The sequence below is a fragment of the Quercus robur genome, chromosome 12 (assembly GCF_932294415.1).
Source record: "Quercus robur chromosome 12, dhQueRobu3.1, whole genome shotgun sequence".
In the NCBI taxonomy this organism is placed as follows: domain Eukaryota; kingdom Viridiplantae; phylum Streptophyta; class Magnoliopsida; order Fagales; family Fagaceae; genus Quercus; species Quercus robur.
The window spans coordinates 18,084,680-18,090,624 of NC_065545.1; the positions used below are offsets into that span (position 1 = coordinate 18,084,680).

A 5,945-nucleotide genomic window follows, 5' to 3' on the forward strand; every position below is an offset into this window, starting at 1 on the left:
AGAAAAACGATAGATAGAACAAAAGCGTACAAGAGAAGGCAGCCTTTATTGTATTCAGTGCCTTGTGCCTGATACAACCATACTCCCTGTCCATACAACCACTCCCAACAACTGGAGGTAAGGGCGGATGGGACAAGTACCTGCCTTGGGGACCCCAGTCAGGAGAAAAAAAACGACTATAAAAAGGGAGTAAAGAAAAACAAAGGAAGGGAGGGGGATTGTCACGCCCCAAACCCGGTACCCGGATTTGTGACCATGACCGGCATGCTAATATCAAGCCTAAACCTGATATTAACAAGAACCAACTTAACTTTTACAAAACTTTTCCAAAAACTTCTCTTTTTTTTTTCTTTTCATACTTGTTTCTTTACTTCTTGATATAATTTTACACTTGATAGACAGAGCATCTACACCATACTCAAAATATAACATAATCCACCAGTCATTTGATTTCCATACTTTTACATAATACATCTCTTAATACTTTTAGGTACACAACTTTCATTTGATCCTAGAATACACAATACTACAAAGCTAAACATCAATTTGCTAATTTAGGATCTATACATATAAACTAAAACCAGCTCCTTCCAAAACTCGACTAAGGCTCCCTCTACTCCAAAATAAAACCTGCTAACTGAAAGAGTGGAAGGGGTGAGCTACACAGCTCAGTAAAGGTAAGATATATGAGAATTCAATAAGGATGCATGTAAATCAAATCATTTCATTCTATGAATATTCGAATAGGAGAACATCTTTTCATGCATAGTATTTAATACTATTCATAATAATAACTTATACGCTCTTCATAGAAAACAATTGTTCTCCTTTTTCTTATTAGGTTAACATTACCAAACCTTTCAGATTAAACTTCTTTCATTTCCTACAAAGTCGCCATATATATATTCTCATCACAAAATACTTATTTTAACTTAAATCAGATAATCGGCAACTTTGTATTAAACTAGAAACATCTTGACTAGTAAGAAAACTTTTCCTTATAAACTTCTTCTCATAGAATACTATAACTTTCATGATCATAAAACCTAACGTTTCATAAAAACAGATATCTGATAACTTTTAAACGTAAACTTGTACTTTCATTAGAAGCTTTATCATTATAGTATAACAGAACTTCAAAAACTTTTATCTTTAATGAACAGCTTTCTTTTCATCAGAAACTTCTTATTTTCATGAGAGCTTTTAACTTTTCATAATGCATTTAAACAAAATAATTCTCTCATGATTAATAACATAACATAGCTGTTCATATCATATTGGTTAGTCCATGTCTGATAAGCTGTACAGAGAAGGCCTCATCACATTTGGAAAACCACGTGTGCATGATATTGTCCCCTTTGAGAGGCCTGATGGCACATCTCCTCCAGGTTTTGTTCCTCCCCGCCGTCCGTACACATTGGGGAGAAGGCCTTAGTCAAATTAGAGTTACGGGCAACCCCATTTCCTTTACTTTAAATGGCCTAGAGTTACGGGCAGCCCCATTTCCTCTACTTTAAATGGCCAAACAGATAACATATTTCCATGGAAAGCCAGTAATTAACCCCTACTAGCCGAGTTCAGATTACCAGAGGACATAACCCGAAAACATTTCATAATAATAGCATTTTCATTCTTTTCATTAAACATCATGTTCGTGGAATCAATAATAGCTTCAATATGCTTAAATCATATACATAAGTGTTTCAAAAGCTCACGAACATATCTTTGTCAGAATAATGATTACATACCATATCTCTAATAAAAAACATTTTAATGCATAATATACTTTAAAATAACCTCATGACTTACCAAATGCTCATATAACTTATCCCTTACCTGAAAGCAGAGGAACCGAGAGCCTAAAGTCGAAGGAGGTTAGACTTGGATACTGGTAACACCTAAACCATAATTCAAAACTTATTACTATCCATAATTCCTTATCATAAACTTCACATTTATCTCAAAGCCTATCTCTTAGAATCAAGGAAATCCTAATCCCACCTCAACGATAAGGATAAGTTATCGTAAACTTCACACAAACAAAAATACATTCATCAACAACAAATACAAAATCCTAGAGAAACCAACATTCTTATATTAATCCCATATCTCTAAAAGAGCTAACTTTATTTCAAAAGGTGCTTTAAGGTTAGGGCAATAATGCATGCATAAATATAAAATCTTTTAAGCATGATCATGTAACTATATAGATTCATATGATAACATACAACACGTCGGGCAAAACAGCTTCATACATACAACCATCCCATGGTTTACAACCCCTTCCTTTGGGTACTAAACCTCAAAACAAGTTACACAAAATTAATCTATGATCGAAACATACCAAAAGATAAGCATATCAAATTATAGCTCAAAACATTCACCCTATCTTGATAATTAAATCCACAAAGTTAGGCATGTCCCTTACTATTCACTGTTCTATTCCAGCAGCATAGGCTCCATTTGTAAAATACAAACGGGCTACTCAAACACATCCAATTGCCATGAAATTTTACAGAACTACTCCTCTGTATGTCCAGTATATACCATAAAAATTTCGGAGTCAAAGAATAAAACCATGATTTACTAAAAATCACACAATACGGCATACTCAAATCTGTCCTGTCAAAAATTCATGCAACTTGGAAATTAAACCATTATTTTTGTATTAATCCAAATGATGTGATACCAATTCAATAACAACCATAAGTGTCTTAGGTTTCATAGGAATTATCCCTAGCATCCAAATTCACTATATACAATTTAATACATAATTTAACATACACAAACACAGAATCTGTCACAGTGACAGCTTTGCAACGTTTTTCTCGTAAATTCACAAACAATTATCAAAGAATGGTATTTTCATATGGGGATTTTTATACACTCATAAGACACGTTATAAAACACTTAAACGCAGTCATTTAACCATTTAGAGCAAAATAAGCACAACCAAAAATCCCAGCAGCAGCATCAACAATACTCATCCTAACATTTTCTTACTTCCTTAATCATACAAAATCATTAATTAATAAAAACCCTAATCTACCTTCAACAAATCATCAACACAACTTCAAAGCTTCTTAAAACAGCATATATATATATATATATATATATAGACTTACAAGCTTTCCAATTTTACAAACCACAAAACCAACTTCTTAAGATTCCATGAAGAAATTATGGATTCTAAGGTGAGAGTAGCTAGACCCTTACCAAATTTCTGATTCCAAGGAGGAATAGAATCACTCTTGCATGGAAGAATTTCCCCATTTCCTAGTGGCTGGACCCAAAATTTTGAGAGGTGGAGAGCTTGAGAGAATTTTCTTTCTTTTGGTTTAGGACCCGTGGGAATGAAAGGGAGAGAAGAGTTGAGAGAATTTTCTTTCTTTTGGTGTGTGAACCCTTGGACTCAAGAGAAAGAGTCAAGGGAGCTTCCTAGCACTTTCCTTAAGAGAAAAAGAGAGCAAAATGAGGTGAGAGTTTCAGATTTATGTGTGGACCCGTGGAAAAATGAGAGCATGGGAGTTTCATGGAAATTCTAGTTACATTGAAAAGTCAAAGAAGAGATAAGATGAAGACTTCTCTTTCTTTTGATATATGATCCGTGGATTTGAGGGAGGGAGAGTGAGAGCTTTTTAAGTCTTCTCTTTTCTTTGAGAAAGTCAAAGAAGAGATGAGGTGGAGTTTGTTCATTGCATGGTACTTGGGCATGATGTGTTGTATTTTCATTGGTTGCATGTGTAAGTGAAATTACAACCATAATATCTCATGCATCATACATAGTTAAAACACCACAACTATATATATATATATATATATATATATATATATATATATATCTATATATATATATATATATCTAATAACTTAACCACTTAATATAGTTTTGTACATAATTAGTGTGTGTGTTTATATATATAATACAAATAGTCATTTCAATTATTTATAATCTTTACAAATTCTTATTCAATAACATTATAAAATAATATGTTCATTAAATACTTTGTAAGTAAGTGGCTTAAAATATTAATCATACTTAACCACTTAAACATATAGTTTAATTATAAAAATTGGATTGGGGTGTTACAGGGACCCCCAACACACTTGAAGCACTAGGAAAAGCTCATCGGGTTCAGCTGAGGACTAATTCTCTCTATTAAATTTGGCCCATGGGAAATACCTTGATGGTCGTCATTCACACACCAAAGCCCAGTTCTAGTAACCCATTCTCTACAAATTTATTGTTCAGGACTCCTTGGGCCAGAACCACATAATTATTGGGCCCGGACCCCGAATCGAGACCTTACAATTACCATTGTTAGAAAAATCTGGCGGTAGACCTTTGACTCACAATATAAATATGTTAAAAGCTTTTTTTTTAATTAAATAAATAATTTAAGCTTTTTTCTGTTTTTTTTTTCTTGATAATTTTATGTTTTTTTTTTTTTTTTAAATTATAAATATGTTAAGTTTGTTATTATATATTAGTTTCAAAAAGTTGTCATTATCTACACATGAGATATTTTGGAAACCCAATGCACCAATAGTATAATAATGAATTTGGAATCTCTAAATTTACAAATACACATCTTTCGAATCCATTTAACTTACCACTCAGGTGTTTGTAAAGGAGCCATGTAAACCAAAATTTGGTTATTATCATTGATGAATTTGGTTGTTATCATTGATGAATAGGGATAGAATCAGAATTATCTTTGGCTCTTTTAAGGACAAGAACATTAAAAAAAAATTAAAATTAAAAAAAAAAAAACCGTTTGAGAATATATGAGTATTTCAAATTTTAAAATAAATATATACATTAGAAATAAAGTTAGCCTATATTCAACATTAGCAAAATATAAATTAGAGAAAAGACACAAATTCAACTCATTCATTCATAATATATCAAGATAGAACCCAACTTTCTTTAAGTCCCCTAAAATAGTTTATGATCAAATTTTATACTAAATTTGTTCATAATTTATTTTGATTATACAAGATCAAAGATTTCATTTGAAAATCATATATATTCCATATTGTTCTGAAATCTAATCCTAACAATGTTTATGCATGCATGGTTGAGTGGTCGGTTTATAGTTGTAGTAGAAACTAGAAACTTAAATAGTAAGTAGAAAGACAACCACTCTATAAGTATAAACAAGTTGGTAAGCAATTGATTTTCTAACCCTTACTTACGCTTTGCATAACTCAAAGAGGATTAAGAACTTTTTGAAGTTAAGATAAAAATAGTGAACTTTCATTTTTTTTTTTTAAATAAATTTTTACGATATATAAAGCAATATGGATGAGACTATTTTTTTCATAGTTGGAAGAGAAACAAATTATAAACATAAGAGATAGAGCTTAGATTATAAATCTAAATTTACTTCATAACCTTTTTTAAAAAAACTACAAATATAAATGATCAAATTCATTGTACTTTGTTAAAAATTTTCATTCACATGGTATGGGCTTTGCTACTACTAACATGTGAGTAAATAAAGCTTTGTCTCGTTATAGATGTTGACCACTCATGGGTGGGTCATCGCATCAGAGAATTTAAACATATTGCGACTTTCCGCTGAAAATTATATCCTTGGGCGGTGTCCTCTTCCTTTCATAGAGGGTATTTGTTGATTAATTCGATTCTACTCGTGGAATCGTGTTCCACACATGATCCCACTCGTTGTGAAAGGAGGAAGGAGACCGAGGCCTGAGTCATGGATCAATAAGGGCCTGTTTGGTAATGTTGTTTGAACAACAGTTTTCATTGTTTAAACAACACAACATGTATTTCCACAATATTTTTTCACCCACGCATATTTTCACAACACCATACAACATTACCAGAATAATGTTACCAAACGGGCCCTAAGTCTAAAGACACTAAAATTGACAACAAATTTTACATATATTTGAGGCGACAACTGACAAGTTATCTT

The 5,945-nt window shown here is 32.0% G+C and overlaps 1 long non-coding RNA gene across 1 annotated transcript; it reads right to left on the reverse strand.

The window, feature by feature from the left end:
- Positions 1-426: 426 nt before the first annotated feature.
- Positions 427-3,590, reverse strand: LOC126709568 (uncharacterized). Its single transcript, XR_007649424.1, has 3 exons — positions 3,217-3,590; positions 1,837-1,898; positions 427-637 (listed from the first exon to the last, which is right to left on the reverse strand). It is a non-coding gene; the product is annotated as an uncharacterized LOC126709568 (long non-coding RNA).
- Positions 3,591-5,945: the final 2,355 nt, after the last annotated feature.